At 45.1% G+C, this 10,126-nt stretch overlaps 1 pseudogene; it reads left to right on the forward strand.

Moving 5' to 3' along the window:
- Positions 1 to 8,592, forward strand: part of LOC101340837 (putative adhesion G protein-coupled receptor E4P) — a 145,146-nt pseudogene extending 136,554 nt beyond the window's left edge.
- Positions 8,593 to 10,126: the final 1,534 nt, after the last annotated feature.

Here is a 10,126-nt window from a genome sequence, read left to right on the forward strand (position 1 = left end):
TATGCAAAGGCATTTGACTGTGTGGATCATAACAAATTATGGATAACATTGTGGAGAATGGGAATTCCAGAACACTTAATTGTGCTCCTGAGGAACCTGTACATAGACTAAGAGGCAGTCTTTTGAACAGAGCAAGGGAATAATGTACAGTTTAAAGTCAAGAAGGATGTGCATGAGGATTGTAACCTTTCACCATACTTATTCAATCTGTATGTTGAGTAAATAATCCAAGAAGCTGGACTATATGAAGAAGAACAGGGCATCAGGATTGGAGGAAGACTCATTAATAACCTTGGTTATGCAGATGAAATAATCTTGCTTGCTGAAAGTGAAGAGGACTTGAAGTACTTACTGATGAAGATCAAAGACCACAGCCTTCAGTATGGATTACACCGCAGCATAAAGAAAACAAAAATCCTCACAACTGGACCAATAAACAACATCATGATAAACAGAGAAATATTGAAGTTGTCAAGGATTTCATTTTACTTGGATCCACAATCAGCACCCATGGAAGCATCAGTCAAGAAATCAAGAAGCATTGCATTGGGCAAATCTGCTGCAAAAAACCTCTTTAAAGTGTTGAAAAGCAAAGATGTCACCTTGACGACTAAGGTGTGCCTGACCCAAGCCAAAGTGTTTTCAATCGCCTCATATGCATGCGAAAGCTGGATGATGAATAAGGAACATCGAAGAAAAATTGACTTCTTTGAATTCTGGTCTTGGAGAAGAAAATTGAATATACCATGGATTGCCAAAAGAACTAACAAATCTGTCTTGGAAGAAGTACAACCAGAATGCTCCTTAAAAGCAATGATGGCGAGACTACATCTCACATACTTTGGACATGTTATCAGGAGGGACAAGTCCCTGGAGAAGGACATCATGTTTGGTAAAGTAGAGGGTCAGAGAAAAAAAGGAAGACCCTCAAGGAGATGGATTGACACAGTGGCTGCAACATGGTGCCATAACAACGATTTTGAGGATGGCAAAGGACGAGTGTTTCGTTCTATTGTGCATAGGGTCGCTATGAGTAGGAATCGACTCGATGGCACCTAGCAACAACAACGGCACTTATATAAAAAGACAGGAAAAGATAAACGTACAGAAAACAAAGTGTATTAGTGGTTTCCAGGGGTGGAAGGGAGGAAGGAAGGGGGGTTAATTGTGATGGAAATATCACATTGATTAAGGATAGGGTTACACAGCCAATTACTGTAATTGCTGTCAGTAGGTTGTACACCTGTAAAAAGTTAAATTGTCAAAAAGTTGTGTGATAGATATATTTACAACAACAACAAAAACAAACAGTAGCTGCTGATGCTGCTTATGTACAACCAAACATCTGGTGGAATTTGGTTCCTAGGTTTAGAAATTTGGTTAATTGATCTAATGTTTAGTACTTCTGTTCTACCTCCTAGTTCGTTGCATAGTGCCTGAGGTCTTAAAAGCTTTCAAGTGACCATCCAAGTCACAACAATTGATCTCTATTCGCCTGGAGCAACAGAGGAAGAAGGAGAATCAGGAATAGGAGGAGGATATGCAGTGTGTGGCTAATTGCCTCCATGAACAACTGCCTCCTTTGTCATGAGACCAGAAAAACTGGATGGTGCCCAGCTATCATTACTGAACACTTTGATCAAAGATTCTATAGAAGAATCCTGATCAAAAGGGGGAAAATGCAAAATGGAATTTCAAGTTCTCATGGACTCCAGCTTCCTGGAGCCATGGAGTTTGGTAAACCCCTGAAATTATTGCCCTGAGATAATTTTTTAACTTTAAACCAAAAATATTCCCTAAAGTCTTAAGACCAATCAATAGTTTAGCTTAACTAGTAAAAAATATCTGCCTTAACCAGTATGCTCTTTGAAGAACTGTCTGTAAGGGCCCAAACTGATAACAGCAACTCAAAAGATTAGATAGGAACATTAGGGTACAATGAATTTATGTTAATGAGGGAGGAGCAACTCAGAAAGGAAGGGTGAGAATGGTTGCACAACTCGAATAATATAATCAATGTCACAAAACATGTAGAAACTGTTGAATTGGTGTAGTTTTGCTGTGTGTGTTCTCAACAACAAAATAATTTTTTTTTAAGTCTGGTCCACACTATTCTCCCCAAGTTGCTCTTTCCGAGGACTCATTTCGACTGCAACATGCAGTGCTGTCAGTGCACATCAGTTGCTGCTCTTTCCCAGGTCTGCCTACTTGGGGTTTCTGGCCCATTCTGTGGTTTTGGAGCCTCTTCATCCCTGGCTTCATTGCTCAGGAGCCCTGGTCTGCCCCACATCCACCTTGTTGCACCATTCCAGGACTGATTACTCTGTACCTCCAACCCACTTTGTGTTCTCTGTTCTGCTTCCACTCTGGGCTCCCTGCCTGAGGGTGCCAGCTGCAGCCACCCCAAAATGTCTGCACTAATCTGGGATAACGGGTAGGGTGAGGATGCTCAGTGAATCTCCACTCTCCTGCCTTCTGTATGCTGTCTTTTTCTTGATTCAGGGTTACTTTGACCCTATGGGACCTTTAATTTATATCCAGAGTTCTGAGATTATCAATTTCATCAATTTGTACTTGTTTTCTTCTAGAATTGTTGTAAGAGGATAGGATGATGCGAATGCTTATGCCTCTATCTAGCTCAACCTCCATCTAATTCCTTCTGCTTTTGCTCTTCTAAGGAGCCGTGGTGGTGCAGTAAAGCGCTTGGCTGCTAACTGAAAGGTTGACAGTTTGAACTCACCAGCCGCTCCATGGGAGAAAGATGTGGCAGTCTGCTTCTGTAAAGATTTACAGTCTTAGAAACCCTATGGGGCAGTTCTACTCTGTCCTATAGGGTCACTGGGAGTTGAAATCAACTCAACGGCAATAGGTTTTGCTCTTCTAACAATAAGTGTTGACTTAGCCAATAGCTCTTGGCTAGAGACCCCAAGTGATGAGCTCCGACCTCCCATTCCTCCAGATAATCACTTACCCACCTGCCTCCCCATGAGTATCAGGTCTTCCTCCATTGTTGGGTCAGAAGAGTTGCTTTTGTTCTCAACCACAAAATTCTTTGGAATTATCTTCAGGGACCACTCAACCTCATAGAAGGGGACAAGTACCGACAGGAGGAATTTGGGAGAAGTCTGTGACGAGATCTGCATGCAGCACAGTGAAGGGCCACTCGCGGTCCACTCTGTCCTCCTGACATTCATGCTGAGTGTGCACCCCAGGACTTCCACACATATGTAACTGCCCCATTCCCTTCCTAGGCTCCTTCCCAGACTGACTGAGAGTGAAAAGAAAGGGGCATCTGCATGGTCCTTCCTCTCTTTCATTTTTAGCTGGTAGTAACATAGCCACTTCCTGCTGCCTCCAGTTCAGTCACAACTCCCTCCCCTGGAACTGGTGTGAACCTATTATTTCACCAGTACAAGCTGCTCCCAGCAGGGTATGATGTATTTCTCATTCAGGATTTTGGGGTGGTCCTCCACCAGCCACATAATTGGATAGGTACTGAGCAGACCCCCAAAGTGCCAGGGTGAACCTCAGGATGAGAACTTGGAACCTGGATTGTAGACCTGCCTCTGTCACTAGCTTGTGTGGCTCTGAGCTTTAGTTTCCCAACTTTCATACCATATGCCAGGAACCATGTGCTAAGTGCTGGGGATAAAAATGTGAACAAGACAGCCCTTAGAGACCTTACAGTCTAGCATAAGAAATGCCTGTTGGAGAGACAGGCGAAGATGGTGGCAGAGTCAGACGCCACATAACATCCCCCTTACAACAAAAACTCGAGAAAACAAATGAAACGGATATAGATGACAACTTTGGAACCCTGAGCATTAAATGAAAGGCTGAAGAATTGGACCAAGTGCCAAGTGTAAGGAGAGACCGTACAAAAACAGCAAACATGGAGAATTATGGATCATCAGTGCCCTGCCAGCTGGACCTGCCCAGTGTGGCCATATTGAGACAAAGCAAGCAGCGTACCTAGGTGAGGAGCACAGGAAGGCAACTCTACATAACTCACAACAGGAGACGAGACAATGGGTAAACAAACCTGGAATAAAACAAAGTGAGCAAGACACAAACCTGTTGCTGTAGAGTCAATTCTGACTCACAGCAACCTTATATAAAGAGTAGAACTGCCCCATAGCGCTTCCAACGCTGTAAATTTTTATGGAAGCAGACTGCCACATCTTTCTCCTGTGGAGGGGCTGGTGGGTTTGAACCTCTGACCTTTTGGTTAGTAGCCAAGTGATTAACCCACTGCACCACCAGGACACAAGAAGGCTCAAAAAAGGGAAAGTACAGGAAGGCAGGTGAGAAGCTAAGTGATCCTGCCAACCACAGAGAAGGAAGGGAGCCAGTAACAAGGCATGGGGTAACTCACCAGTGGTGATGCCTGTTCATTTGGACAGGAAACGCCCACTGAACAGTAAATCCATAGAGTAATATCTAGAGTTTCCCTACCCAGCCCGCCTCTGTGCAGCCTCCCCCTCACATCTAACCAGCCAGCGCACCCATAACATGGTGCTGCCAAGCAGGAGCCCCCGCCATTCCAGGGTCAGGTAGGAGTGCTCCCCTCTCAGCAAAAGTTAAGAGCATTCACTGCACTCACCGCACCCGCATCATGCCTGCTGGAGGCCCACCAACTGACAGCACCCCCTCACTGCCCCATCCCCCACCCTCTTGAGGCAGGCAGCTTCAGAGCCCAACCCCTCTTTGAATAACCTACTCTGGCTTATTCTCTTATACAGAGTGGAACAGGCCACACATTTTTCCTGGAATTGTCCTTGACAAGATAACCACATAATGGCCATAGCTGGCCTGTATTTGTTTTAGCAGGTTTTCAATGCCATCTTGGCATTTTAAGTGACTTATCAGCTCATTAAGTGCAAAATATATATAAGCACCCTGCCTCTGGGTGAAGGCTTAACATGCCAATGAAGGAAAATCTACCTCTTCCTTCCCCCAGGGAATAGAACACTTGTCTAAAGAAAATGCGTAGTCATCCCCAAGCTCTGGGTGCCTGCACGGAGAACATTCATGATAAATTTACATTTCCTTGTCTGCTCTCTGTAAAAGCTTGCCTCCCCAAGCTGTCTGTGAGCAGTCTTGAAGGCAACAGCCCTGACTGTTCCTTTTCTTGCTCAAAGAAATAAAGGCACCCTTCTAATCTCCCACCTCAGACTCTTGTTTATTGGCTGTGATGAGTCACAAGGAGCAAAATCTGGGGTTTCCACTTGGCAACATTTCTGGTAAGCCATACAGGGGTCATCACTTGGTTCCTGAAAGGGGCCGTGCTGGGGACCCCTCCTGACGTCTAGTACCACCCAGGGAATTCTCCAGGAGACCGTGGGGCAGCCCTAAAGTTTGACCTGCCTCAGACCCAATGGTGACTCCTTGGAGACACAACACGTGCCTGGGTTATTTGGTAAGTAACAGAGTAATTCCTAGGTAAGGCCTTAGAACAGTCCCAAGTAGCAGGAGGAATTGACCATTGAGGGTGTTAAAGGCCCTAGGTATCTGTTATTAAGTAGGTGCACCAAATTAGGTAGTGTGAGTGTGTAAGGTGTGTGTGTGTCCAGAAAATGGGAAACGTTCAAGGGATCCCAGAATGCAGCCAGCTAGGATGCTTCTTTAAGAACTGGGAATATTTGAGGTCAGACCCTATGAAAAAGAAAAAGATGATTTTCTTTCATAACACTACATGGCCCCAATATGAATTGGCAAATGGGTAAAAATGGCTAGCCATTGGGTCTCTAAATTATAATACCATCCTCCAACTTGATCTTTTCTGTACTCGTGAGGGTAAATGGGATGAAAAGTGTTATGTGGAAGCTTTCAAGACTCTGTACCAGAACAAAGAGTTACAGAAGAGATGTAAAATCTTAGTTCAGAAAGAGACTGACAAATCATGACTTCAGGTCCTCCCTCCTGATCTTCCAGCTCCTGCCTCTTCAGTACCCACACGACCCTCTCCCATTTAGGCACCTGCATAGCCCCCCCCCCATGCCCTGCCTCTTCCAATGGAGCCACCAAGCTAGTGACAGCCCCCACTGTTAAACCCCCTCAACATTTGTATTCACCCCTCCTAGGTGTTTTTGTCCTACCAGTGGGCTTGCCACCCCACACGCAGAGCAGAACAACTTTTAGGCGCCCTGATTTGGCTGTTAGGGAAACTGAAAATACCTTGGGGGAGAACGGTTCTTGAGACAGCCCTAGTATCTTAGGACCATGTTCATGCCAACCACCAAGAAGCATGCACCCTCTTCATCAGGTCCCAGTAGGAGACACAGGTATGGTCTGGGTTCACTGGTCCTTCTCAACCTGTGATCTGCACAACTAGAAAAATCATTGTCCCAGTTTTGGGAGGACCCTAAGAGAATGCAAGATCTTTTTACTTCCATTTTTCACACCCACAACCCCAACTGGGCAGACTGTCAGGCACTATTAGATGTGGTCCTAACTCCAGAAAAGCATCACATGGTGATTGAAAGGGTTAAGGCAGAGGCTGACAGACTCCATAAGCTGCAAGCAGCAAATTTGTCAGGGGAAGAGGTGTTCCCAACAGGGGACCCTGGCACACAGAACACAGCCAAGGGATGCACCTGACTTACTTATCATCAGGTGTGTCTCTTAGAAGGGTTGAAGAAGGGAGTGCCAAAGCAGAAGAATCTTACTAAGGTGTATGGGGTTAAGCAAGAGTCTAATGAAGACCCATCAAAGTTTCTGGAGAGAATTTATGAAGCTTTCAGACAGTTCACAGACACCAACCCCAAAAGCCCCAAGAATGCCCAAATGACTAATGTGATATTTATCGGGCAAATCACGCTGGTTATTCGAAAGAAACTTCAAAAAGTTGAAGGGGATGTAGAATTAGGTAACTCTCGACTAGTTGAAATAGCTTACCAAGTATATTCCAACTGAGATCCAGAAAAAGAAAAGAGGAAAATTTCAGAACAGAAAAGGCAGGCAGCATTCCTGGCAGCTGCCTTGAGTGGAGGAGACCCGACACCTAATAACCCAAGAAGAAGAAGGATGTTTGGGCAGAGAGGAACCTCCAAGGCCCAGTCCCCATTAGATTATGATCAGTGTGCATGGTGCAAGGAGAACAGACACTAGAAAAGGGAAGGTCCCAAGATTCAAGGCAGAAACAATAAGGGGCCTGAAGTGACCTAATATCCTGTAATGCCAGCAAGGGAAGACTCAGATTGAGGGGTACAAAAGGCAAGTCCTCCACCCAAGCCTCTGGTTATAATGAAGGTGGAGGGAGAACATGCAAAGTTTTTGGCAGATACTGGGGTGACCCACTCAGTTCTGACCTAAAAGAAAGTTACCTGATGAGGCAGATGGTATCTGTTGTGGGAGCATCAGGAAAAGAAGAGCACCTTCCCTTCCTACAACCTCTAACTTGCTCTATACAAGAAAATCTTTAACACATTCCTTCCTTTGCATGCCTATTGCCCCATTCTCCTGCTATGATACTTACTGTGCAAACTACAAGCACAGATCTATTTTAACAACGGAAACATGCAAATGTAAGTTCCTATGGGAAACAAGGGCAGTTACAAATGGCTGACACTATCTGTCCACCAACTAAGTACGGGAAAAAAGAACACTACCGAGGGTTAGATCCAGATATCAAAGATGCAGTAGCGTCATGGGTGTGGGCCAACAAAATACTGGGGAGAGCAAAAAAGTCCCTCCCGTTGACATTGAATTGTTACCTGGTATAGTTCCTCCAATGCTTAAGTAGTATCCCATGCAAGCTGAAGCTTGACAGGCATTGGGCAAAATCATCACTAGATACCTGAAACATGGACTACTCAGACCGCTTCAGTCACAGTTCAACATTCCCATCCTGTTAGTAAAGAAGGAAAATGGAGAATGTCTTAGTCACCGAGTGCTGCTATAACAGAAATACCACAAATGGACGACTTTAATAAAGATAAATTTATTTCTTCACAGTAAAGTAGGCTAAGAGTCCAAATTCAGGGTATCAGCTCCAGGAGAAGGCTTTCTCTCTGTCAGCCTTCTCATCAATGCTCCCCTGGACTAGGAGCTACTCTACACAGGGACCCCGGGTCCAAATGACACGCTTTGCTCCTAGCATTGCTTTATTGGTGGTATGAGATCCCCATGTCTCTCTGCTCACTTCTGTCTTTTATATCTCAAGAGATTGCCTCAGGACACAATTCAATCTTGTAGACTGAGTCCAGCCTTACTAACACAACTGCCACCCATCCTCCCTCATTAACATCATAGAGGCAGGGTTTACAACATATAGGAAAATCACAGGATGCCAGGAATCATGGCCCAGCCAAACTGATACACACATTTTTTGGGGGACATAATTCAATCCGTGACAGAGAATACCAGTTCATTCAGGATCTGCAAGCCATAAACCAGATAATAGTCACAGTCCACCCTGTAGTTCCCAACCCATATACCTTGCTGTTGACCTTGTCACCCACATTTTCCAGGTTCACTGTGCTAGACCTTAAGGATGCCTTCTTTTGCATCCAAGTGGAGGAGAAAAAGGATAAAAGTCAGGAAATCTTCGCCTTCGAGTGGGAGGACACAGGAACAGGACAGAAACAGTAGTTGTGCTGGCAAGTCCTCCCCCAGGGCTTTAAAAACAGTCCTACTCTTTTTGGATCATCTTTGGCTCAAGAACTAAGATAACTGACCCTGACCAATGGTGTCCTCCTCTAATACATGGAAGACCTACTCATCACCAGTTGCAGTGAGTACAACTCAGTCCAGAACACCATAGAATTTTTGAACTTCCTGGGAAATGCAGGGTATCGGGTCTCAGAAGAAAAATCTCAGGTCAACCAAAAGGAAATGATTTACCTGGGTTTTAAAATCAGACAGGGAGAGCGGGAACTCCTTCCCACCCAAAAATATGCTATCTGCAAATTGGCTGCCACCACCAACCAGAGACAGCTCCAAAGTTTTTGGAAATGGCAGATCTTTGTTGTATCTGGATCCCAAATTTTGGAATTATTGCCAAACCTTTATACCAAGACTTAGACAGAAAAGATACTGATCCCCTTAGAATGGACCACGACATAGCAACAGTCTTTTGATACCATTAGAACAAAGTTGATAGAAGCCCTGGCCTGAGGACTCCCTGATACGGGGAAACCTTTTGACCAGTTTGTACGAGTCCACCAGATTGGCGGTGGGGGTACTTACACAGACTCTCTGGACTCGGAAGGGTCTGGTAGCATACTTCTCAAAGTAGTTAGATCTGATCATCAGAGGATGACCAGTGTGTCTTCAGGCAGTAGTGGCCACAGTGCTAATCATCAAGGAATCTGAGAAACTCACCCTTGGATAACCTCTCCGGGTGACCCCCCCCCCCACTCGGTTCTGACTATCTTAGAGCACAGAGGGTCACATTGGATATTCCCGGGGCAAATGACCCAGTACCAAGCAGAGCTGTTAGATGACCCAGTCATCACTCTACAAGAAACTGCTGGTTTGAACCTGGCCACCCTACTGCCTACCTTGCCAAAGAAAGAAAAGGAACATGATTGTCTAAAGACCATTGACCTGGTGTATGCCAGTCGGCCTGACCTCATTGACCAACCATTCCAAAACCCAGACCTTGAACTGTTCACCGATGGAAGCAGTTACATGGAACAAGGAGAAAGGAAAGCTGGATATGTGGTCACTTTGGAGGAGGTTCTAGAGGTTAATGTGCTTCCCTCGATATCTCCACTCAGAAGGCCAAGGTCCTTGTCATGCTGCAGGTCCTTAAAATTGACAAAGGTAAGCGAGCTACTATTTGTACTGATTCCAAGTACATATTTGGGGTATTGCATGCACACGGGGCAGTCTTGAAGGAAAGAGAACTCCTAACAGCAGGAGGTAGACATTAAATATTCTCAACGGATCTTACAACAGTTACAAGCCCTTCTCCTACCCACCCAAGTAGTGTTAGTACACTGCGGAGGGCATCAGAAAAGGGACATCATTGTGGCCAGGGGTAATTACAAAGCAGATGCAGCAGCAAAGAAAGCTGCAATCCAACAGAAACCTATTGTAGTAGCCCCGCTAATTCCTTATTTAGAGTTCCTGCCACCTGACCTCCACTTGGACTATTCCCAACAAGATAAAGACATTGCCA

The sequence above is a fragment of the Trichechus manatus genome, unplaced genomic scaffold (genome assembly GCF_000243295.1).
Source record: "Trichechus manatus latirostris isolate Lorelei unplaced genomic scaffold, TriManLat1.0 scaffold00077, whole genome shotgun sequence".
In the NCBI taxonomy this organism is placed as follows: Eukaryota; Metazoa; Chordata; class Mammalia; order Sirenia; family Trichechidae; genus Trichechus; species Trichechus manatus.